This window comes from Mus caroli, chromosome 16, assembly GCF_900094665.2.
Source record: "Mus caroli chromosome 16, CAROLI_EIJ_v1.1, whole genome shotgun sequence".
Classification (NCBI taxonomy): domain Eukaryota; kingdom Metazoa; phylum Chordata; class Mammalia; order Rodentia; family Muridae; genus Mus; species Mus caroli.
Genome location: NC_034585.1, coordinates 60,329,414 through 60,355,903, shown reverse-complemented (window position 1 = coordinate 60,355,903; position 26,490 = coordinate 60,329,414). Strand labels below are relative to the sequence as shown.

At 38.1% G+C, this 26,490-nt stretch overlaps 1 protein-coding gene across 2 annotated transcripts in view; it reads left to right on the top strand.

Moving 5' to 3' along the window:
- The window catches only part of LOC110311582 (casein kinase II subunit alpha'-interacting protein), a 116,674-nt gene that overhangs the window by 72,020 nt on the left and 18,164 nt on the right, over nt 1–26,490 (top strand). The window contains exon 2 of one of the 2 annotated variants that reach the window (XM_021184971.1): nt 16,247–16,351. The gene's annotated coding sequence lies outside the window, so the exon portion shown is untranslated. Of the gene's footprint in view, nt 1–16,246; nt 16,402–26,490 lie in introns of both variants that reach the window. The other variant, XM_021184970.1, reaches the window with a different exon arrangement.

The window sequence follows — 26,490 nt, the reverse complement described above, 5'->3', positions numbered from 1 at the left end:
TTTTTTTTTTTTTTTTTTTTTTTTTTTTTTTTTTTTGAGACAGGGTTTCTCTGTGTAGCCCTGGCTGTCTTAGATCTCACTCTGTAGACCAGGCTGGCCTCGACCTCAGAAATTCACTTGCCTCTGCCTCCCAAGTGCTGGGATTAAAGGCATGCGCCACCATGCCCGTTCCAGTACTTTCATCCTTAACTTTAGTTTTTATTGCTATTGTTGTTATTTGTGATGTTCAAACTTGAATTTAACTATTTGCAAATGACACCATTAAATTCATTCCTGGCTCTAACACATCAGCCCCACAATGAGTTCTTGTCTCATGGCTGCTTCACAATATTCTCTGATAAACACACAGTATTGAGTCTCGGAAATTAATCTGTGAAAAACATACTTTTCTCATGTTTACAGAAACAGTAAAACAGATAGCAAGTCTATGAGCTATTACTACTGACTCCAAAAATATGGTTTCTTAATTTAATTGCTGGTTGGATTAGACATAGCTTATGATTGAAACACTAAGGCTTATGATGTTGTACTGGGAAATTAGTTATATTACATTAAGAACAAACTAGTTTCATGTCATTTGTAGGTAACTGTATAAACTGATTTTTAAAATAGAATTATTTATTTATTTTATGTATATGAGTACACTGGTACTCTCTTCAGACACAGCAGAAGAGGGCATTGGATCCTATTACAGATGGTTGTGAGTCACCATGTGGTTGCTGGGAATTGAACTCAGAACCTCTGGAAGGGCAGTCAGTGCTCTTAACCGCTGAGTCAACTCTCCAGCCCCTATAAACTGATATTTTATTGCAATTATGGTAGAAATTTTCTCACTCATAGTAATGAGGAAAATATTCAAAAGTACAGTCAACTTAAAATGCATTTCATTGGGCTTTCTTGTCAGTGTAAACTAGAACAGCCATGATGGAAAACAGTATGAGGATCCCCCCAAAATTGAAAATTAAACTTCTCTATGACTATGAGATTGCACTCCTGGGTATATACACATAGGGCTGTATGCCTGACTCCAGAGATACTTATATATCCACGTTTATTGCTCCACTATAGAAAGACAAAGGAGAGAGCTTAGATGTCAACTAACAGAAGAATAAATAGATAATGAAAATGTGGCATACATAATATAATTTTACTCAGCTGTGGTGAAAAATGAAAGTATGAAATTTGAAGGAAAATGAATGGAACTAGAAAAGATTTTGGTGAGTGAGGTGACTGCCTCAGAAAACCAGAGATTTGTTCTCATTCATATGTAGACAGTGTAAATGGTTCTGTGTTCATAAATAAGGTACAAACTATGAAGCTAGGCAGGTGACCATAATAGATGTTGTCAAAAGGGATGAAGGGATGAAGGAAAAGCCCACGTGTGTGTGACATGGTACTGGAAGGGATGCCAGTGGGACGGCACAAGGGAGGAGGAAGAGGTGATGGACAAAAAGCAAAACACAAATAATTCCTTTTGAAAAATGCCATAATGAAAAGCAATTCATTGTAATGTAATAAAAGTAAAAATAAGAAGTACATTTTAAAGACATAGTTGTTTGTATGGTTCTGAACAAATCTCAAATTTCTACTTTTGGTTTTAGGCTATTTTCTCCCAAGTTAGACATTGATGTTTATGCATCATTGAATTTTCCATATATTTTTAACATGTCCACTCATTCTGTCATATCTGTCAGTGGTTTATCAGTCTATTTATCTATTATGTATATGTATATGTATGTATGCATGTATATATGTGTATTATTCAGGGTTGTCTAGAGTCACAGGACTTATGGAATGTTTCTACATATTAAGGGAAATTATTGGAATGGCTTACAGTCTACAGTCCAACTAACCCAACAATGGACAGCAGTGAATGGGAAGTCCAGGAATCTAGTAGTTACTTAGTCCCATGAGTTTAGGTGTTTCATTTGGTCTTCTGTATAAGCTGGAATCCTGAAGAAGTAGGTTCCAACAGATGTCCTGGCAAATAAGGGCAAGCAGGTGAAAAGGACGCCTTCCATCTTCCATTGTCCTTATATGTAAGCCTCCAGCAGATAGTATGGCCCACATTAGAGATGTGTACCACTACACCTGGACCTAAGTGGTTCTTTACTTGGAATTTTCTCTGTCCCAGGATGGCCTTGAACTCACAGATCTGCTTGCCTCTGTCTCCTGGGAATAAAGGCATGTACCACCTTGCCTGAGTTTAAACTTTTCATGGCCGCTATCCTTCGGGATTCTGATCAAAAGCCTGTGTCTTTCAGCCTCAAGATCTGGATCACAGGAAGCCCTCCATTTCTGGATTGTAGGTCTTTCCAGATAGAGTCCAGTTGACAACTGGGAATGGTCATCACAATCCATCCCTTGTCAACTTGACACAAATTGTATCTCATGTCTAAATGAAAACAATGACCAGGACATAAATTAGTCTAACATTGTACAACTATCCCTTGTATAACCACAAATGCATTGTTAATTTATAATAGGTCAATGTCCCTTGGGAAACATCCCTTTAGGAACAAAATAAAACAGAAGTACCTACATCACTTATAATCCTCATTTCTGAACCTAGTTATGTGGTCTTAGATGATATTTATAACTACCTTCCTCTACTAGCCATTCTGTATTTCCTTCAACCTATGCAAGCACCTCAGCAGGTCTTGTCTCTTTTTCCTGCAGGAATTACCCATACTTTCATTTCTGTTGGGTCTGTGCCATTTGTCATCCTGCTTGGATTAGGTTGTTGTAGTTCCCATTGACTTTAATCACAGGACATGGTAGTACTTAGAGATGCCTTAAAGGATCTCTTGTACTCCAGACACAATCCTTCTTACCTCCATTATGGAAAGGCAATCCAATATCCACATGGTAATCTGGATCTATCATCCCTCTTCACACTGTTATTCCTTTATTAGTCTATTGGTTTAAGAGCATTAGAAACTCAAAATGACCAGGTGGAAATCTGAGCTTCTAGTTCAGTGGAATGTTGCTGTGGTTCCTGGCAAGGACACTTCCCCATCTGGGACCAAAACTTCTAGGCCAGTAGAAGTTAGGGTTGTGGGAACAGGAAGTAAAAACTTTCCTTATGGGTCTCTAGGAGTGATGGTAAGTGGAACTTACTTTTCCACCCCTTGATTCCTAGACCCATGGATCCTGGCTATGGGAGAAACTATACCATATATTGGTTGCTGATTCAAAGCATATACTGCCTTCTGAAGAACCCTGCCCCTACCCTCCATGCTGTTGCCACATAATTGGCACTGTAACTGTGTCTTCACAAGACCATTCTGACTTTCTATCAGATCAGCTGCTTCAGGATAATGGGGAACATGGTAAGACAAGTGGATCCTATGATAGTGGGCCCACTGTTGCACTTCTCTGGCTGTGAGATGAGTTCCTTTTTCAGAAGCAATACTGAGTGGAATACTATGAAGGCATTCTGTTAGTCCCTAGATGGTGGTTTTGGTAGACGCATTATGGTCAGGAAAGGCAAATCCATAACCAGAATAAGTATATACTTGACTACGAACAAAACATTGTCTTTTCCGTGAAGGAAGTGGTCCAGTGTAGTCAACCTGCCACTAGGTTGCTGGCTGGTAACCTTGAGGAACGGTGCTATATCTGGGGCTCAGTGTTGATCTCTGCTGTTGGCAGATCTGGTGTTCAGCAGCAGCTTTAGACAAGCCAGCCTTTATGAGTGGAAGTCCATGTTGTTGAGCCCAAGCATAACATCTCTCTCGGCCACCATGGCCACTTTTTCATGTGCCTATCAGGCAATGACAGGGATGGCTAGCCTTGTCAAATGAAAGCGAATTGCTTCTGGTGGTCCTCATAGACAGGTACTGAGAAAAAGGCATTCACTAGATTAATAGCTGCCTACCAGGTACCAGGAGATATGTTAATTTGCTCAAGTAAGTAAACTACATCTGGTAGAGCAGTTGTAATCAGAGTTACTACCTGATTTAGTTTTTAATAGTCAACTGTGATTCTCCATAATCCACCTATCTTATGCACTACCCAGATAGGAGAGCTAAAGAGAGATGTGATGGGAACCACCACGTCTTTCAAGCCCTTGATAGTGGCACTAATTTCTGCAATCCATCCAGGAATACAATACTGTATTTGATTCACTACTTTCTTTGGCAGAGGCAACTCTAAAGGCTTCCATTTAGCCTTTTCAACTATAATAGTCATTATACCACTGGTCAGAGAACCAATGTGAGAATTCTGCTGACTTCTAAGTATATCTATCCCAATTATACATTCTGGAACTGGGGAAATAACCATAGGATGAGTTTGAGGACTTATTGTGAGTTGGACATCAGGCAAAACTCCATTAATTCCCTGGTTTACATAAGCCCCTACTTTAACTGGAGGGCCACAATGTCTCTTGGGAATCTCCTGGAGTCAGCATCAATTCAGAACCAATATCCAGTAGACCCAAGAAAATATGATTACTTCCTTATCCCTAGTATGCACTTACCTTTGTAAAAAACCATAAGTCTTTCTGGGGAAGAACTGGAGAAAAGCTAACAGCAAAACTTTTAGGTGCCCAGAAAGATTTTGCTGAAGGGACCCCGTTATAGCTGTCTCGTATGAGGCTATGCCGGTGCCTGGCAAATACAGAAGTGGATGCTCACAGTCATCTATAAGATGGATCACAGGGCTCCCAATGGAGAAGCTAGAGAAAGCACTCAAGGAGCTGAAGGGGTCTGCAACCCTATAGATGGAACAACAATATGAACTAACCAGTACCCCCAGAGCTCATATCTCTAGCTGCATATGTAGCAGAAGATGGCCTAATCATCCATCACTGGGAAGAGAGGCCTCCTTGGTATTGCAAATTTTATATACCCCAGTACAGGGGAATGCCAGGGTCAAGAAGTGGGAGTGGATGGTAGGGGAGCAGGGCAGAGGGAGGGTATAGGGAACTTTCGGGATAGCATTTGAAATGTATATAAAGAAAATAGCTAATAAATAAATAAATAAATAAAAAGAAAGCATCAAATTAGCCATTTTGACCATTAAAAAAAAACCTTTTAGGTGTCTTATAAAGACTCTTCCTTGGTCACCACTTTATTCAATGGATTCTGGGTCTGTAAACTGGCACAAGCCTGGTAATTGATTCATTGGCCCAGACTGCCTTTTGCTATAATACAATGTAGTCTTCCATTCATTTGTTTGAGAATTTTTCTGCATATACAGAGCAAACAGAAATGCAGTTGAGTTTTTACCTATATCATGCTTGGAAATGCCATGACTGATTAGCCAATACCAAAGGTCCATACAAGTCATGTCATTATAAATTTCAGCTCTCCTGTGCTGACCATTATGGGATAGGTCATGATGAATGTTGTTTTGTCTACGCTGCCCATTATAATAACTACAATCACCTTGCCACTGGCAATTCTATGCTGCCACCTGGCCTTTGCAACCTCAGGGCCCAATTAAACCCATGGCATTTAATTCATCCAATTGAGCAGCAGCATCTCCAGTCCTAAGATTCAGCCCAAGGAAAAGGCCAACAAAAAACTCTTTAAATGTGCTGGTGCTCATTTCATCTCAACATTTTGCTTCTTGTAAGGTTTGTGAAGGGCATGTCTTCTGGGCCTTCACATTGTGGAGGATTAGGTTTTACACAGTCTATCCACTCTAGCATTGCTATTTCCCTGAGCCTTAAAACCCCTTTAATCAACACTAAGCCAAGGGATACCAGGCATCCCCACCTCCTTTTCAGTAGGCCATCTTTTGATACATGCTTCAGCTAATCATTCAAACAAACTTCTGATACCTTTGTTTAATCATGTAAGCTTTCAAATTAACCTAGAATCTCCACTCAGAGGGCCCATAAAAATAAACTCAGCCCAATATAATTTCATGTTCCTTTCACCATTATCCCACACCCTTAAAATCCATTCCCAGACGTATTCCCCAGACTTCTGTTTGAATGAATTAGCAAACTCATCAAGCTCCTTAGTAGTGTAGTGGACTACACTCCTCATGGGCTACACTTTCTACCTCCCTTCTAGGGCCCTGTTCTGCCTTGAGTCTGGTTATAGATCTAGTGGTAACTATTGGTGGGTCTTGAAAAACATCAGTCTGGCATTTTCTTCAGACAATGTCACTTCTGCTTTATCAGACAACGAAGGACAAATTTCCTCAAGTGAAAAGGGCAATAATTCATGGAGTAAGGCTGAGGGTACAAGTTCTTCAGGTGGGGTAAACCCTTGAGAATCAGAGAATTCAAAATTCTCAGCTTCAATAGGGTCCTCTCACACATCCCCATCCCAAGTTAGAGGATCCCATTCTCTGCCAATTAATGCCCTTATTTTGACTGTTGACACCTTCTGGACCTTGTAGAGGTTATGGAGTGTTTAGAAGGTGGAGTCTTGCTGGGGTATGCCACCTAGGGTAGGAGGCTTTGAAAATCCAGAGCCTCACCCAACTTCCAGTTCAGTCTCTTCTTCATATTTGGGGCTGAAGAGGTGATTTCCCAACTTTCTGTTTTAGCATCCTGCTGCTGTGACTCCCTAACATTATGGAGTCTCCCTCTGAGACTGCAAGCCAAAACAAACTTCTGCCATAAGTTTACATTTGTTCACGGTACTTGATCACAACTAAAAGGAACTAATATGGAAATGTATAGCAAATCTATGAATTGTTATATTGCAGCCACCTTTGTTATGGTGGATTGGTTAAACTGGTACATAAGTCTTAGTTACGGATTCATTGCTGTGAAGTGACGCCATGACCATGGCGACTCTTATAAAGGAAAATGATTAATTGGGGCTGGCTTACAATTTGAGAGGTTTAATCCACTATCACCTTGGCAAGCAGCATGGGAGCATGCAGGCAGACATGGTCCTGGAGAAGGACCTGGGAGTTACATATCTTGATGGGAAGGCAGCCGAAGGAGACTATTACTCATGTTAGCTTGAGTTTATAAGAACCCAAAGCCTGCCCCACAAAGTGGCATACTAATGCCATCAAGATCACTCCTACTTCAACAAGGCCACACCTCCTAATAGTGCCATTCCTTATGGGTCAAGCTATCAAACGCATGGGTCTGTGGGGGCCACACCTATTCAAATCACCACAGTAGGCAAGTCTGTTTTGACTTTTGGTACAAGCTATCTCTAATAGTTCACACTTTGGGCAGTTGACAGAATATCAAACTTATCGACTTCCTTTTTAGCAGACATAGACTCATGATAAAATAAATTGAGGAGTATGTCTCAGTGTTACCTTCTTGTGAGATATGTCTAATAATAACAAAAATAATCAGATAGGTCTAGAATATAAGATCATCTAGCAGTAGACTCACCTGGTTCCTGAAGGATCAGTTTCATAAAGTACCAAGGAGAGAACATGACTCATAGACAAATGCACTAATGAGAAAACACATGTAACCACAGGATCCCAAGAGGATGTTTAATTTTTTAAATAGAGTCTATTTTGGATAATAGTAGAATTTATTTTCTTAGAATCCATTTCTTAGAAGTGATAGCATGATGTCATCGAAATGTATTTTATAAAGAAGACATGTTGAATGAAGTACTTAGGGGTGACGTGTAGATGCCTTTTGGAAAATCTGATAAAAAGCACTGTTATGTGCATGCACATCTGATGTATGCACATACATAGATAGCAGGTGTTACAGATGTCAATTAAAGAGAAAATTTGTTTCTTATTTAATGAAAGAATATAAAGTTATCAATAATGTGTTAGTTTAAGGAAAATAATCTTTTTTTTCCTCTGGTGTGTATGTATATGTGTTCATGTTCCTGCATATGTATAAATAAATACCGAATGGATGTGTAATGGCACGTGTGTGGTGGTCAGAGCACAACTGAGTGTGGGTTCTTGCTATCTTCCTTTTTCAAGACAGGGTTATCTTGTTGATTGAACTTGCATATTACATGCTGGCTGGTCTGCCAGCATTTGGGGAGTGCTGGCTTTTGTCTCACAACAGAAACACTGGCATTGCAGACATACACCACATATCCTAGGGATTCAAATTATGGGCCTCATATTTGCACTTCAAGTTCTTTACCCAACGAGTCATCTCTCTGACTTCAGAATCTCTCTTAAACTGCTGATAAAAAGCTAGTATCTGGAGTAGGTGGGTCAACAATTTGTATTACCAATTCTTAGAAAAATCTAAAACACGAGCAAGTTACCAAAGAGTTTTAGAGAGCATGTTCTTTAAAGGCAGAGTGTTATACAGTTGACATTTCTTGTATTTGGAGTAGGAGTTGCTTTCATGCATATGTCTTGGTGCCCCTGTAGTTAGTTATTCAACAGTTCAATGGAAGGACTGTACAATTCATCTTGCCTAATGAGTTGATGAGAGAATACTAGGCTCTCAGTACAGTATTCCAATAGAAATGACTAACAGAGGCCTCCATGGGACTTGGTGAATAAATTATGCTTTAAATATCCCAGGAAACTGCTTTCATTAAAGTTTAAGCATGCAAAGATTTTGTAATCAATATTTGTGTAAACACTTGCAAAACAGTTCTCAGTATATTAACTTTGTAAAGAACAACAGAAATACTTTAATTATAGTCCGGTAAAAGGAGAGAAAGCCAAAGAGTCTAAGAGCATTAATCATTCTTTAAGAGGTAGGGTTATGAATAGTGTTTTTTGTTCTTGTTCCTATCTTTCTTCTTTTTATCCTTAAATTGTCACTATTGTTTCATTTGGTAATGAGGAAACAAACAAAAAATAAGCAAGCAAAATTGAAAACAGTAGTCAACACTCTCCAATGCAAGGTGGGAAAGTGCAGGTTACAGAAAGAAAACCAACAAGGAAGATGCATCCAGGGAGTGAGGCCACAGGGGATCAGGCTTAGTGGGTTCTGATGCTTAATAAGAATGCTCAGTAAGCCTTCTGCACGTGAAAATGTGTGTGTGTGTTTTATGAGACAGAGATTTATGTGGTATGATCACACTGGCTTTTCGACATGCTGATTTCAATGCCATTCATCTCAATGCCATTTAAAGAAAAGGTACTTACCCTCTCAGTTTTCATTTTCTCTTCCATTTGTAAACTGATAATAAATCTAAATAAGGGCACCGTGGTCGTCAAATGAAGGAAAGTGGAGAGAAGCGGGGGAAGAAAGAGAAACACTTCTATATTTATACTATGACAATCTTGGACATACATAATCTCATTTAATCCTTGTAGAACAGTGAGGCACTCTGGGTATAATTCCTTGCAAAGGTCGTTTGATCCCCAGGGCTGTGTTAATGCATTGAGCCTGCTTTATGAGTCCTAAAGCCAGATCGTGGAGGTGTAGTGTTTCCTCTGGTCTAGCAACCTGGGGGGAATGGCTTTGGCAGGTGTGACCTCTTGAGAGGGTCCCATTTCCGCCATTACAGCTTTGGTTCCACTGGGACACCTTCAAGTGAGTTTTATTTTTCCCCCCAGAATCCAGAAACCCAGGCATCAAATTCTTGCCTTGGTTCCTAGTAGATCTAAACTAAATGCTAAAAATGGCTTCAAGCAGCCAGACATTTGGCTAAGGGGATATAATATATACTAGCTTCTATTTTATTTTATTTTATTTTATTTTATTTTATTTTATTTTATTTTATAATTATTTTTTGTAACCTTTGCCTTGTGAATTGGTATACTGCTTGTGTGTGCATGGATATAAGTTTAGTACACTATTAAATAAGGAAGCTCCAGTGGTATTTTCAAGCCACAGATCAATAGATCTAAGCACCAGAAGGGCAGTGAGAGACATCAGTAACGTGTCCTTCTAACTTTGAGGCTGGGTGGAAATTCTTAGATGATTAGGTGGTGTGTTCCTCGATGCTTGCAGAACACCATCCCTGACTGCTCAGCGTTTATCTTGGTGAGCATGATTCCTGCATCATGAGTTGCTTCTGAGCCGTGAAGGGACGGGATACAGGCTAGTGCATCCATCCAAGTTTTGTTAAAATATTCGATCAATAAGCTCATTTTTAAAAATTCAAAATGAAAGGACATGTTGACTGTTATTTCCCAATTCAAAATGTATTTTTCTATTGACTGTCTCAATATTAACAGTTTTTGTTGTATGGACTCTTGACCTGAGGCATGAAAATAATTTGTCATGCCACAGTATTTGTGTGTGTGTGTGTGTGTCTGTGTGTGTGTGTCTGTGTGAACTTTTCCTAATATAATGCATTTTAAAATGTTACATAAATCACTCAATATCCTTTACATCAAACAATTTTTTTTCCTTGAAAATAAGATCAAAGTTACCTTGGCCTTGTTTCTGAGTATAAGACCTATGATGTGAACCCCTAAAATGGTATACATTTAATTTATATTCTGTACTGATTTACACAGAGGAATGCAATTACAGAAAAGAATGGAGGCAATTTAGTTTATTTACACAGTAAACATCCACATTTGTTAGCACTTAGTGTTTATTATTTATTTATCCTTCTGGGATCTCTCCCTGTCCTCCGAGATAGAGTTGTGCTTATACCTTCTTCTTACTTATCTGGCCCAACAGAAGCTTCCCTGGGAGCTGGAAGAGGTGGTATTAAAATACTCAAACATTTAATTCTCCTGCCTGGGTTAGGAAGGCAGCCTGCACAGGACAGAGGCCGGAACAGCAGTGTTCTGGCTGGAGTTTCCCTGGGACTAAGTGAATGCTGGCCGTCCCCATGGCATACGGAGCTGGCTGAGAATTGTCTGTCATTTTTCAAAGATGGTTGAGTTCTTACAACTACCGCAAGACCAGAAGTCATAGAAACTATTTAATGTTAAATACTGGCTTGCATGTAACACAGGCTGGACTCAAACTCAGCGTGGATGTAAAGATAACCGTGAGTGTTTCCGTCACCAGAGCTGCCGAGGGTTATAGGCCTGCAACATCTCACCCTTTGTTTAATGAAAGGCTGGGCATCAAACCAAAGCTTCTCATATGCTGGCCAAGCACACAACTCACTGAGCCATGTGGAAAGACTCAGTGTCAGGCTCATTTAAACAAACAAACAAACAAACAAACAAACAACTAGTAATATCAGCTTGTTTCCTTCACTGCTTCACTGAATACTGATCCCAAACTTGTTTCCAGGTGCCTGGCAACTTTTTCGGTCTTCTATCAATTTAAACTACCCCTTTCTCTTTTTGACACTGTATCTTCTCTTTGACATTTTCTGCTACCAGAGAAACTTGTGGTAGACCATGAGAAGCTTACCTTAGACTTGTGTAGAATAATTATGCACTTAGACAGGTACATTGAAATATAAATATAATAACACTTAAAGTAAGTATTTTAAAGTATAGCTCCTTTTGGGAGTAAAAGGAACATTTTTGAAACATTTTTAAATTTATAGTGTTTTAATCACAGCATGTATTTGATGTCATAAATTATTTGAGAATTTCTAAAAACATAGTTATATAAAACATAAGAAACCAAGCACAAAACATTTTGTAGTTGGAATTAAATGGAATTTCCTGAATGAACATGATAATAAAATACATTCTGGTGGTATGGGTTTCCTTATGAAATAAGAACTTATTGGTAATTCCATGGGAATGTGTAAGACTGTGATTGTCACTGGGGTGCTGAGGGCGTTTTGATGAAAGCCAGTGGAATATTCCTCAGAATTTCATTTATTTTTGAAAGAAAAGATTGTCACACAGTTAGCATATTGCATGCCTGTCGGCATCTTATTCTAAAGTACTCTCCACACAAGAGCAATTTTAATAATTAGGACTGTCATCATGCTACTGCTGACAACTTCCAAATGTCTATAGGGAAATGAAGGTCAGGGTGTGTGTGTGTGTGTGTGTGTGTGTGCATGACTGAGACCTTCTCTACCCTTAAGTAGCACTTAGTATCATAAAATTAGATTTTAACTAGTTACATAGCTTCATCCAGGAAGGAGGAGATGAGGAGAAAACAAAGAAAATTCTAATTGTAATCTGAGACTAAACATTTTGTACATTATTATTAGGAAGGCAGCTCTTTGTTTTAAAGCGTTTTCTTTTAAATATGGAGAAAAATGACGAATTTTATAAAAATTGTTAGCAATTCCAGTAACAAAAGAAATAGCAACAAAACCACCTTTTGCCTAAAGAGTAAGGTCCGTCGTTTTCAATGTTGGTTGATGATCTTTTTAAGGCAAGTGAAAACATATTCTGGTGTCTGGGAAGCTCAAGAGCTCTAAAGGAGCGATGAAGAATCATGTATGAGGTGAAAGCCAGCTCATCACAATTCCACTGACTCCAGATCAACAGAGAGTGGATTTAAAAAAAAATACCAATCATATCCAACTTTCTACCATGACATTCTAATTATTTTAACGAGAGATACAGTGTTTTTCAATATATCCTAAATGATTCCAATATTTATCCAGGAATTGTAACAACGTATCTATTGTAGTGCAACATAAATATAACATATATACTTTAGTGGGAATAGCAGCTGGATACAGCATTATCATTATTATTCTGAAGCTATGTCTTGCTATTTCTAATTGTGGTAACCCTCTCCAGTTTCCAAATCAAATGTGTTAGGTGATAAGAGCTTAGCTTAATGAGTAGTCACTTATCTTGCATCTAACTATCATTGGTTAATAAAGACTCCAGGACATTTTTTCCTTGCTAGTGCTAACACTTAAGTTTATCCCATATCAAGTATTTCTAATGGTCCTCTATTCTCAGTTAGCTTAAGGAAATCTTAGTTTGTCCCATGCAAAATTTATAACCAATGAGATATAATTTTCATGTTACTGTTAGGCAAAAATTAAGGCACCAAGAATTTCCTAAGAGTCTTTTGTAGTGAGATTTTTAACATCTTATAAGTTTTCTGACTGCAGAATATGGATTAAGCTACACTTCCATTTTTTATCCTATAGCATGTGCACACTTGGTCTGTACTAGACTTATGCACTAGTAATGAGGAGGATAAAAGATTTGAAAGGGGGAGGTGTATAGACAAATTCTGGAGAAGCCAAATCAATATTTACATTATGATTATGGCTCAGAGTTACCACCTTGACTTTAAGAATGCTTTTTCCTAAGTTATGATTCATGGCCTTATGACAGAGAAAGAAGAGCAAAGCAATACAATTTTAACACTCAGTATCAGATGATTTTGAAATTTATATTGGACCCAACTTGTCTAGTAGCAGTTGGGAAAAGTAGAAAAATATTCAAAATATTTAATATTTAAGACATATTAATAATAATTAATTAAATTAAGAAAAATTTAATACTTTTTTTTTTTTACACTCCAGTCATTACTCCCCTTCAGGTCTGCCCTCCCACAGTTCTTCATCCCATTCCTCCTCCCTGCTGTCTCCAAGAGAATGTCCCCCAACTCCCTGCCCCCTGCCAGGCTCCCCCACTTCCTGGGGCCTCAAGTTTCTCCAGGTTAGGAGGTTCTTCTCTCACTGAGGCCAGACCAGGCAGTCCTCAGATGTATGTGTGCCAAGGTCTCATATCAGCTGGTGTATACTGCCTGGTGAGTGGCTCAGTGTCTGAGAGATCCCAGGGGTCCAGGTTAGTTGAGATTGCTGGTCTTCCTATGGGGTTACCCTTCTCCTCAGCTTTTTCCAGCTTTTCCTTAATCCAACCACAGGGGTCTCCATTTCCGTTCATTGGTTGGGTGTAAGTATCTGCATTTGACTCTTTTCAGATGCTTGTTGGGCTTCTATGAGGGTAGCCATGGCTATGCTTGGCTCCTGTGTGTAAGCACACCATAGCATTAGTAATAGTGTCAGACCTTGGAGCCACCCCTTGAGATGGATCCCAAGTTGGACTGGTCACTGGGCCTCATTTCCCTCAGCCTCTTTTCCATTTTTGTCCCTGCAGTTCTTTTAGTTAAGAACAATTCTGGGTCAGATTTTTTTTTTTAAACTGTGGGATGGCAATCCCATCCCTCACATGATGACCTGTATTTCTACTGGGGGTGGACTCTAAAAGTTCCCTCTCCCCACTGTAGGAAATTTCATCTGAGGTTTCCCCCCGCCCCCTTGAGTCCTGAGAATCTCTTACCTCCTAGGTCTCTGGCACATTCTAGAAGGTCCTCCCACCTTCCACCCCTATCCCCAAGGTTGCTTATTTCCATTCATTCTGCTGGACCTCATGGCTTCTTTCCTGTTCTCCCCCACCCAGATACCTGATCATGTTCTCTTTCTGCCCTTCCCCTCCCCTCTCCCACCCAGGTCTCTCCTTTTCTCTGCCTCCTGTGATTGTTTTTTCTCCCTCCCAAGTGGGATTGAAGCATCCTCACTTGGGCTCTTCTGCTTGTTAACCTTCTTGAGTTCTGTGGATTATATCCTGGGTATTCTGTACTTTTTTTTGGGGGGGGGGTGATATCCACTTATTAGTGAGTGCATACAAGGGATGTCCTTTTCAGTCTGAGTTACTTCATTCAGGATATTTCCTAGTTCAATCCATTTGCCTGCAAAACTCATGGTTTCCTCATTTTTAATAGCTGAATAGTATTCCATTGTGTAGATTGACCATATTTTCTGTATCCATTCTTCTGTTGTGAAACATCTGGGTTGTTTCCAGCTTCTGGCTATCACTGATAAGGCTCTATGAATGTAGTGGAGCATGTGTCCTTATTACATGTTGGAACATCTTCTGGGCATATGCCCAGGAGTGGTATAGCTGAGTCCTCTGGTAGTACTATGTCCAATTTTGTGAGGAACTGCCAGATTGACTTCCAGAGTGGTTGTATCAGTTTGCAATCCCACCAGCAATGGAGGGGTGTTCCTCTTTCTCCACATCCTTGCCAACATGTGCTGTCACCCGAGTTTTTGATCTTTGCCATTCAGATTGGTATAAGGTGGAATCTCAGGGTCATTTTGATTTGTATTTCCCTGATGATTAAGGACTTTGAACATTTCTTTAAGTGCTTCTTGACCATTTGAGATTCCTCTGTTGTGAATTCTGTGTTTAGCTCTATACCCCCCCCCTTTTTATTGGATTGTTTGTTTGTTTTGTTTTGTTTTTGTTTTTTTTTTTGGTTGTTAGCTTCTTGAGTTCTTTATATATTTTAGATATTAGCCCTTTATTGGATGTGGTGTCAGTGAAAATTTTTTTCCCCAATCTTTAGGTTAGGAATTGACTATTGGCTATGTCTTTGCCTCACAGAAGCTTTCCATTTTCATGAGGTCTCATTTATCAATTCTTGATATTAGAACTTGAGCCATTGGAGTTCTGTTTAGGAAACAATCCACCTCAATGACAATGAGTTCAAGACTCCTTCCCACTTTTTCTTTGTTAGATTCAGTGTATATGGTTTTATGTTGAGGTCCTTGATCCACTTGGACTTGAGCTTTGTGCAAGGTGACATATATTGATCTATTTTCATTTTTCTACATACCAACTTCCAATTAGACAAGCATCATTTATTGAAGATTCTTTTTTCCTATTGTATATTTTTTACCTCTTTTGTCAAAGATCAAGTGTTCACAAATTTGTGGTTTTATTTCTGGGTCTTCAGTTCTATTCCATTTATCAACCTGTCTGTCTCTGTACCAATACTATGCAGTTTTACATCACTATTTCTCTGTAGTAGAGCTTGAAGTCAGGGATGGTGATTCTCCCAGAAGTTCTTTTATTGTTAAGAACTGTTTTCACTATCCTGGGTTTTTTGTTTTTCCATATAAAATTGAGAATTGCTCTTTGCACGTCTTTAAAGAACTGTGTTGGAATTTTGTTGAATATTGCACTGAATCTAAATAAACTATATTAAAACCCAAATTTAAGCACTGAGATAGATGTTTACAGAGAACACACATGATAGACATTTCTATGTGATACATTTAGGGCCTAGCGTGTCTCTTTCATTTTCTCATGTTTCAAAAGACAATTTTTTAGCTTATTTTACTTTTGTTTGTAGCATTGGATCTACCTGGTTTGCTCTATGTCCTTTCTATAAACCTATCAAAACTAAACATTTCTCTAACTTGTGATTATTTTTATCAGTGAGAAATAATCTCTTTTGATTATAGCAGAAAAAATATTCAAAATTAAAGTAGAGAAATATTCAAAATGTTTGATACCAACTAAGAAATTTTAAAGAAACTATATTAGCTATAAATTTAAGCACTGACATGGGGATGCCTGTGCAGTAGGGTCCCATTATCTTAAGCTATGTAACCCTATAGGGCAGTCCTACCTTCCATCTGCAGCAACAGCAGTCTTGCGTAAAATCTCCCTTCAGTTGGCATGACTTCATTTCATATTTCCAATAGTTAAAAAAGTAATTTTTCTCTTTCAGAAAGACAGCACTTGCCTCCTACTATCAAGAAATCAAACTCCAGCAACAAAGCACATCTCCCAGCAGCCATCTGGAATTGGTCCTCACTGTGCTGTGAGCTTATTTGTAAGGACAACTCCTAGCAGAAACTATTCTAGGAATCACCTCTTCAGAGGGTCTGCAGATTTTCTTGTAAACTTTCATATCAGAAATGACTAAGCACTATCGATCCCTTAGCTTTTCGTTTTCTACCAATGGTAATGTGTGTTTGTAGGTCGGTCTGCGACTGACATCTGATGTAGGCTCCTTTCAATATGCAAGCTTTGACCAACAAATTTAATGTCATTCAATTTTAAGCTTTTAAAATAGACTTTAAAAAATAATTTTATGATGACATATATCTACTTATAAGTAAATCTGGAAACAGACAATATCAACAAATCAAACCATACAAATTAGTCCCATCTATCTTACACCCCTAGAATAATGTACGATGTATGAGTTTAGGATAAATATTAGGTTTCGTTTATGAGTTAGGCAGAAATCGCCCCATATGTAAGAAGAATCCTAGCTGTGAGATTTTTCTCCTCTATTATCCAGTGCCAAACACTGAGCCTGTTATGTAACAGATGCAAATTGAATGTTTGTTTGATGCATATGTAAAAAGCATTGTCCTTTACTATCAAGGCGTTGGACATAAGAACTTTAGTGAGTACACCAAGTTTAATATTTCTGATCCAGAACACGTTTGAGGGAATTGAAGGCTTCTGCTTAGTTTTCTGCCATGAGGCCTTACTACAGTTGATTCCACAATGATATTAGCTAACTCTGCCTCAGTTGTTTTCTGACAACACAGTTTCATCAATATTTTATGAAAATTTCAAATATAATTTTGAATAAGAAATCCAATGTTTGAATGAGTTTATGAGAAGCCCTGGTGCTCAGTAAAATTATTGTAGGTTTGTATGTGTTTCCTTTTAAAAAATTAATGGAAGAATTGATGTAAGCAACGCTTGAATCTAATAAAAAGAAATTCCATAGTCATAACAAAGCTGTAAGCGTGTATGGAGTTGCTTCATCCTTAGACATTAGAGTTTCAGAGTAGAGTTAGGAACTACCACCTGCTTACATGAAGGAGACATAGAAATTCTTCATGCGTTATATGAGGAGTTCATACCAAGAACAGAAAAGAAAATTAACTTGAAACTCTTGGAACAATAAAGCTATAAAAATATTCCATATTGAAGCAAGCAATCAATGGACACGCTTTATGAAACATCGCAGCTGGTTGGGATGGAACACACTTTTAAGTGCTGCACCTACAAGCCAGGGCCAGTGTTTGAGGCCACCCTGGTCTACATAGCAAGTTCAAAGACAGCCAGGGGTATATAGAGAGATCCTATCTCCAACAAAACTAAAATGAAATAACCAATCAAACCAAACCAAACTAAACCAAAACCAAAAAAAAAAAAGAAAGAAAGAAAGTAAGAAAGAAAGAAAGAAAGAAAGAAAGAAAGAAAAAAACAGAGCAACAGTGTAATTGCTATATAAATATGTGAAGTCTCTAAATATATACACCCAATAAATTATTGACTAAACTTTTCCAAAATACCTGCTAGTTAAGTAGATGAAAAAAATGAAGCAAAAGTAAGGCAAAATGAGTAAAATATCAATAATAGAATATGATTTAGCTTTTCATGTATTTATTTTTATTACAATGTATTATATACCAAATATAAATTTTAATTTATATGCCTCAGTTAATATTTAAAATTATGCAAAATATAATGGATAATTTTCCCAGTATACATTATTTTTACAAAATTTTGTCATTTCTGGACAGTGTTTAAGTTATCAGATATTTATCTTTCAGTTTCTCTAAAATTCGAGTATATTAATAGGTAGCTTATTTTTAGTGTTTTATACATTCACAATGCCTCTGACTTGTAAATGATTCATTCTTATGATATTTCTGCAGAGAACGTTAGCTCTTCTAAGTCATTACACTCTTACCTTCAAAATCAGACGAGTAGCCCTAGCCACTAAATATTTTCACAATTGTTTTAATTTAGGAGAATGTTTTAGGAAAGAGTTTCTATTACCAAGAAAAATATTTATCTAAAGTTTTCAAATTAATTCCTTATTTCAGTTCATTACTGTATAATCCAAAATTAATGAAAGTTCATATATAATACATGTAAGCAGAAATAAAGACATGAAACTTACTCATTATCATATATCTGAAGTTTATTGCTTAAAGAAATGTATGCTGAATATAATAGTAGAGTATCATATAATAATAGTTTGCATGAGAGTAGCTTTTAAGTGCTCTTATGCACATGGAGCTGGAAGGTAGTTCTGAGATAGTGTTAACGGGCTGGACTGTACAAATCACTATGTACATGTATGATGTATCAAGGAAGGGATATCAAAGGATCAAGCTATAGAGAATGTAAATGTCCACAATAGAAACACCTTTATTCAAAAAAGGATAAAATTTCCCAAACATGAACAAACTAATTTGAAAACAAGCCAATTGCAACCTTCTCAGTCAACCAGAGCAGCAGTTTTGAGTGGCTGCTTCACCAGTTACCCTTCAAATCTAAGCCTGCAGTTTTTTATTTCACATACTGCTGATGGAGTCATATCCCTTACCAGTGATTAGCCTTTGAAAACTGTTCTTTGAAAGAATTGTAGAGCATTTTATTCCATAAATTAACCCCGAGTAAGTGATGAAGTCACGAGTTTAGGTTGTTTCCTTTTCTTAGTTTTGATTTTTGGCAGCGCGGGGATGAAATCCTGAGCTTTGCCAATGCTAGGCCAGCACTCTACGCCCTAACTGCCCCTTCCCACCTTTTGTCTTGCTTTGCTTTGTTTTGTTTGAGATGGGCTCTGGTTGACAGGAGATTCATGAGCCTTTGAACTTGTGATCATCCTTATGGGTCTGACCCCTGGGTGCTGGGGTGATAGGCAGGAGCCACTAGGTCCAGTCAAAATTTTAATACCATTAATAAGAAAAATCTTTGCTCAGAGTTCATATGTCTTTTCCCTCAAATCTTTCGTTAAAGTTAAATGAGGACGCAGAAGTAGGAGTGAGATCAAGTTTTAATGTTCATATATTTATTAAGTTCAAAAACTTTATGCTGAATTACGTCAGTATTAGACATTACAAGGATTTGATCTGTGCAGGCCATCAAGGGAACCTACTGTTAATTTTAAAACATTAAATATTTATTAAATATTAAATATATCAATAGATATATTAATATAATAAATATATTAAAATATTTACTAGATACATTAAAATAATTTGTTGATTATTAATGTATGAACACTTGCTTTTATTCCTCCCCAATAGTCAATAATTAAAAAAAATTTTTAATTGACTATCTTATTTCTTTATATTTCAAATGTTATCCTCTTTCCCTGTTTCTCCTCCGCAAACCCCCATTCCACCCCCTCTTCCTCCTCCCATGAGGGTGCTCTCCCACCCACCCACTCCTGTATTTATTTGCCTCATGTAAATATTTGATTGATACTGACTTTAACTTTAAAAAAATCTATTTTAACTAATAATTGGAACTTCATATTGGAATCAATAATACTAAATATATTAATATTTAACTAAAACAATTAACTCTATTGTCTTGGCTCTTGACTGCAAGTACGCAAAAGAAAAAAAAAAGAAAGAAAAACCATTGGTTTGATTGCTGGGAAGATGGTATAACCAGAATTTAAATTAAGGAATCGTGAAGCCTCAGTGGCAGCCACATCATGGTGATGTTGTCACATCAGTCTTCTCTTGAGGGACCTGATGTGTGAGGAGTGTATTTGATGAATGCTATGACTCTGTATGCACCAAAGTGTCATGTCATGGACATGTGCACAGTGACTACAGTGCAAATAGCATGTGCCCTTACTGCTGCCCTTTGTCTCGTTGTGGTGATCACTGTATGGCTGTCACTACTGTCCCTGGATGTGACTGCTCCTGCTCTGGTGCGGTTCCTAAGGGTATCTGTGATTCAGGATCTTAGTTCGTGCCTTCTTGTTTGCAAATGCATAGGACTTCAACGTCTTTTCATGATTGGTAGTATATATCTCATTTTGAGTGCAGATTTTTGGTTGGTTCAAACCAAAAAATACCTTGGTTAGAACAAAATTGTATAAATATTAGATGTGCTAAATAACAGCCATGAGAGTTCTAAAATGCAAGATTAGAGGTGTGTCTCCAGTTTTATTTTTAAGAATTTCACATAGGAGTATGATATTTATATCATTTCTATCCCTTCACATCCCAGCCAGCTTCTCCTAACGTTCCCTCTCAAAGTCATCATAGTCCTTATTACTATTGCATACACATACGCACAAACATGTACACACACATATCTCACATATATATGTATGTACATACACAGACGCACAGACACACACACACACAGACACACACACACACACATATATACTGAGTATAGTGTTGTTCATATGTATGTATTTAGCACTGACCACTTGGGATTAGATATATTATCAGGAGTTGACTTCCCCAGGAGATTAATTTTTCTTTTCTTATAATTATGATCAGAACACATGCTCCAGTATGTTCATAGCAGCCTTATTTATAATAGCCAGGAGCTGGAAAGAACCCAGATGTTCCTCAACAGAGGAATGGATACAGAAAATGTGGTACATTTACACAATGGAGTACTACTCAGCTATTAAAAACAGTGAATTTATAAAATTCTTGGACAAATGGATGTATCTGGAGGATATCATCCTGACAAAGAACACAAATGATATGCACTCACTGATAAGTGGATATTAGCCCAGAAACTTAGAATACCCAAGATACCATCTGCAAAACACATGAAACTCAAGAATAAGGAAGACCAAAGTGTGGATACTTAATTCCTCCTTAGAATAGGGAACAACATACCTATGAAAGGAGTTACAGAGACAAAGTTTGGAGCTAAGACGAAAGGATGGACTATCCAGAGACTACCCCACCCAGGGATCCATCCCATAATCAGCCACCAAACCCAGACACTATTGCATATGCCAGCAAGATTTTGCTGAAGGGACCCTGATATAGCTGTCTCATATGAGGGTATGCCAATGCCTGGCAAATACAGAAGTGGACGCTCACAGTCATCTATAGGATGGAACACAGGACCCCCAATGGAGAAGCTAGAGAAAGCACCCAAGGAGCTGAAGGGGTCTGCAACCCTATAGGTGGAACAACAATATGAACTAACCAGTACCCCCAGAGCTCATATCTCTAGCTGCATATGTAGCAGAAGATGGCCTAGTCGTCCATCATTGGGAAGAGAGGCCCCTTGGTATTGCAAACTTTATATGTCCCAGTACAGGGGAATGCCAGGGCCAAGAAGTGGGAGTGGGTGGGTAGGGGAGCAGGGTGAAGGGAGGGTATAGGGAACTTTCAGGATAGCATTTGAAATGTAAAAAAGAAAATGTCTAATAAAAAATAATTATGGTCATTAATTTTCTGTAGCTCTAAGCACAGGACTCTTTGAAGTTTCTCCTATCCACGTTGACATGTCAATTGGTGTCATTATGCAAGTCTTGTTTAGGCATCCATGCTGTTGAGATCTCATGAATTGAACTTTCCTACAATACATTGAGTATACTATTTTATAGGAGACTTCCTGGTACCCTGGGTTTAACAATGCTTCTGTACCTTCTTCTGTGATGTTCCAGGACCCTTAGGTACAGGTACAGGGATTTTTTTTTTAAATAAATTCTAGAATATGCTGTATGTGAGGAGACAGAGGAAGAGAGAGACAGAGAATGAAAAAGAAAGAGGAAAATCATATTTACTAAAAATCTTTACAGCCTCAACGACCTTACCCAAATTAGCAAGATGGAACACATTACATTTAAACCTCGTAAACACTTTATGTAATCGGCAGTGCCAAATGCCAAAATATTTTGTGAATTTTAAGTGGTAACACATTTGAAGGAATGAAAAGTCACCCTGGACTGACTAAAATGCTGGATTAAATAAAATTATAAGGAGGAGATCATTAAGAGAGGTTTCCAACTACAGGAGTTGTGTGCCAGACTACCAAGATAACTCCAGAAGTCTGACAAGAGGATATAAATTGAATAGGAATATAAGTTGAATTTCTCCCCTTTAATAAACCATCTTTTTGATCCTAAAAGTCACTTCTGGCCAGATTTCACAGTCTAACTGATGGTTGAGTTCAATCAAGCTAACAGGATGCTTTTTCATTAAGTATAATCCTTTCCTGAAATTTAAACAAATTCTAAATTTCATTATAAAAATGTGAAAGTGTATAAATTTGAAAAGAAAATAAACATGACATAAGTTCATAATTAAAATAATCAAAACAACCTTGACCCACTGGAAGCTCTATCTTTGGGTATGCATTTCTCTTTCCAGTGCTTGCTGATTAACGGGGAAGGAGGAGGCTCTTCATCTGGTCTTGATAGCATATTGTTAGGAGGGGGATTAGCTTGGTGAATAGTTACCTACTGCAGTGTTACAATGGCAGACCCCAAAGAAACAGAGTCCATGGTATTCTCACTATTGTTCAACTGGAAATTTCACTCAGCTCCATATTTGAAATTTAAAATTCGATATTGAAAATTCACAGCAAACCTGTTTTCCATTGTGAACTTGTGGGCGAATAGAAAGTGTGAATTGGGTGACCTTGAGGTCAAGTACTTAGTGGTGAAGACTCAAAAAAAATTTACTTTGTCTTAGAATCAAGTGTGGTGGGCTTTGTTTATATGATATCTGCCTGATTTGATAACTATATGGATAATCTGAACAAAAGATGTTCTCTTATTATCAGGCAAAAATGACAGTTTTCCAAGCGTTTAAGTCCATGCCATGATTAATTTTTCATGCTCTGAAGCTTTGGTGTCCACCTAACATAATTTGGATACATGAGAGTGGTGGACCAGTTTTTTCCCTGCCTTACTTTTCAGTAGTCTCAATTTGCTTTGAGGTGCCCAGAGTTTATTTTACTAGAGGAACATTAGCAGAAAACAAATTATATTCCATTAATGCCTCTACGCAAGTAGTGACATATGTTTCATAATTCATAGCACACTCCCTCAGTTAAATACAAATTACTGTAATGTCAGTTTACATGAAGCTAAGCAGGCATTAGAAAATGGCCAATATGCACATGATCATAGACAAAGAAAGGAATTTTCAATAACAATATTATTATCAATCTATAAGCATCTTGTAACTCACTTCATCTTTTACATGTGTTATTATCAGAGAGAAATGACAAACTGCAATGTTTTCTGAGTCAAAATCACTTCTTAATGCCAGACATAATAATTTAAAATCATCACAGTATAAAAACAGAGTGACATTTAATCACTGCTCTCAAACACTGATTTATGACTGGAAGAGCTTATCCTAATGTTAAAAATGTCTGTTTTAAGAGCTAAACAAAGAATTTTCAACTGAGGAAACTCAAATGGCCGAGAAGCGCCTAATGAAGTGTTCAACATCCTCAGTCATCAGGGAAATGCAAATCAAAATAACCCTGAGATGCCACCTCACACCAGTCAGAATGGCTAAGACCAAAATCTCAGGTGAGAGCAGATGCTGGTGAGGAGAAAGACACTCCTCCATTACAGGTGGGATTACAAACTGGAAGAACCTCTCTGGAAATCAGTTTGGTGGTTCCTCACAAAATTGGACCTGAGGACCCAGTTATACCAGTCCTAAGTATATACCCAGAAGATGCTCCAACATGTAATAAGGACACATGTTCCACTATGTTCAGAGCAGCCTTATTTATAATAGCCAGGAGCTGAAAAAACCCAGATGTCCCTCAACAGAGGAATGGATACAGAAAATGTGGTACATTTACACGATGGAGTACTACACAGCTATTAAAAACAATGACTTCATGAAATTTGCAGGCAAATGGATGGAACTTGAAAATATTATCCTCTGTGAGGTAACCCAGTCACAAAAGAACATACATGGTATGCTCTCACTGACAAGTGGATACTAGTCATCCCAAAGATAGTCACCAAACCCAGACGCTAGCTATTGTGGATGCCAACAAGTGCATGCTGACAGGAGCCTGATACAGCTGTCTCCTGAGAGGCTCTGCAAGAGCCTGACAAATACAGAGGTGGATGCTCACAGCCAACCATTGGACTGTGTTCGGGGTCCCTGATGGAGAAGGGACTGAAGGAGCTGAGGAGATTTGCAGTCCCATGGGGGAAGCAACAGTGTCAAGAGGCCAGACTTCTGGGAGCTCCTGGGGACTGGACCACCAACTAAAGAGTACACATGGAGAGACCCACGGCTCTGGCAGCATATGTGGCAGAGGATGGGAGTGGGAGGAGAGGTCCTAGGTTCTGAGGGAGTTCGATGCCCCGTGTAGGGGAATGCCAGGTAGGTTGGGTGGGTGGGTGAGCAACCTTATAGAGGCAGGGTTGGGGTGACAGGAATAGGGGGTTTCCAAAGGGGAGACCTGGAAAGGGGAAAACATTAGAAATGTAAATAAAGAAAATATCCAATAAAATATATATGAAGAAAATGTTTTAATTAAGATCGTGAGTTGTGTACTATCCTCGGACACTGTTTCAATATTTACTATCTGTTTTGCCATTCCTTCTGTAATGGTCATTTTATTCTCCTGCTTCTTACCATCTCCCACTGCATCACTTACTGCACCCCCACTCTGTTTTTGAATACTCAGTTGTCACTGTCACGCCTTTGCCTCCCAAATACATGGATTTTAGGCATGTTCCCTCATAGCAGACCCCTTTCATCAACTTCAAGAACTTCTAACAGTTAGTAAGAACCTTAAAATTTTACTTATCTTCATAGATATGTTTCCTTATCTAGTTCCACGTCTACTTCAATCTGGATAGAAATCAGAATAGCTGAATGGTGATTTAACCGCTTTGAGACTCAGGTTCTCCATTCATCTATCACAAGCTTGAGCTGAACATGAATTTGGAGACCTTTCATGCCTCTGGAGTTTGTGATAGCTACAAAACCAAATTGTCCAAAATATATAATTGTTTTGTGAATTCCTTTTGCTTCTTTATTAATCTTTGACCATCTCGTTTGCATTTGGCATTTTAAACTCAGGAGAAATGTGAATGAAGGAAAAACCTTTCTACAAAATGATACTTAGAAAAGTTGAATTTGGAATTAAAAGTAAATTTCTTTTTAGGCTAGCTGGGAATGAACAAACAAAAACTGAGGTATTAGGATGGCAGTGTATGCAAGAATAAATTTTTATACCTACTATATGCAATCTTCAGGTATTACAAAGAGAAGTATGGGAAGACTTTGGAATAGTAAGAGGGTGAATAGTCTCCTCTAACCCAAGGTGAACACACCTCACACAAAGGATGTTTGACTCTGGAACAATAAGTACATGTGATATAAGCCGTTTGGAAAAATCTCCCTTATGGGTATTAGAAATAATTGTTTCTTCCTTATGTTTTACCTTAAGTACCAGTAATGTTGACTGTATTTTTATTGATGTATGAAGATAACGCTCTTTTGTTTTTTGTTTTTTCCCTTAAAATCACTCCAGAGTCTGTCTGTTTACACAAGTCAATACTTTCCCCAGATCTAGAAGCTGCTTGCCTTCCTTCCTTCACCTAGAAATGATCTCAAGAATCTTTCTGACCCATTTTTTTTTATACATTCATCTTGTGACTTCATCACACATGCCAGGAAATAGCCTGACCAGATGCAGATAGAAAACATTACTCTGTTTTAACACTGCTATTTAAATTTCAAAGAAGAGGAAATGATCTTTAATTGTAGATTGAACTGTCCTTTGCAGGTGCAAAGAGAAACTTTGGCTGCCTCCCTTAATAACCTGTGCCAACAGGTCAAAGGTGAATCAAAAGGAGAGTGTAATTTAATAAACGACGGATTTATCTTAGTGTTGCCTAGAGAAGTTCATGAGTTTTTTGAAGGAAGGACCATTACATTAGGATAACAAAAGGAGCTTCTATTAGTTAACTGCCGGACACCAGAGAGGTGTAAAGGTAGTTTCTTTTTAAAGAGATATCTGATGAATCTTTAGCTCTTGCCAAGAAAACAATTAAAGTTTGTTGTTCTTCAGTGTCTGGGTTTGGAAACCACCTGTGTCTGTAACTTCTGGGGGGTGGAGGGGAGAGGGGGAAAGAGAGAGAGAGAGAGAGAGAGAGAGAGAGAGAGAGAGAGAGGAGAGAGAGAGAGAGAGAGGAGAGAATGTTTTATTGATGTAGGAAAAAAAATA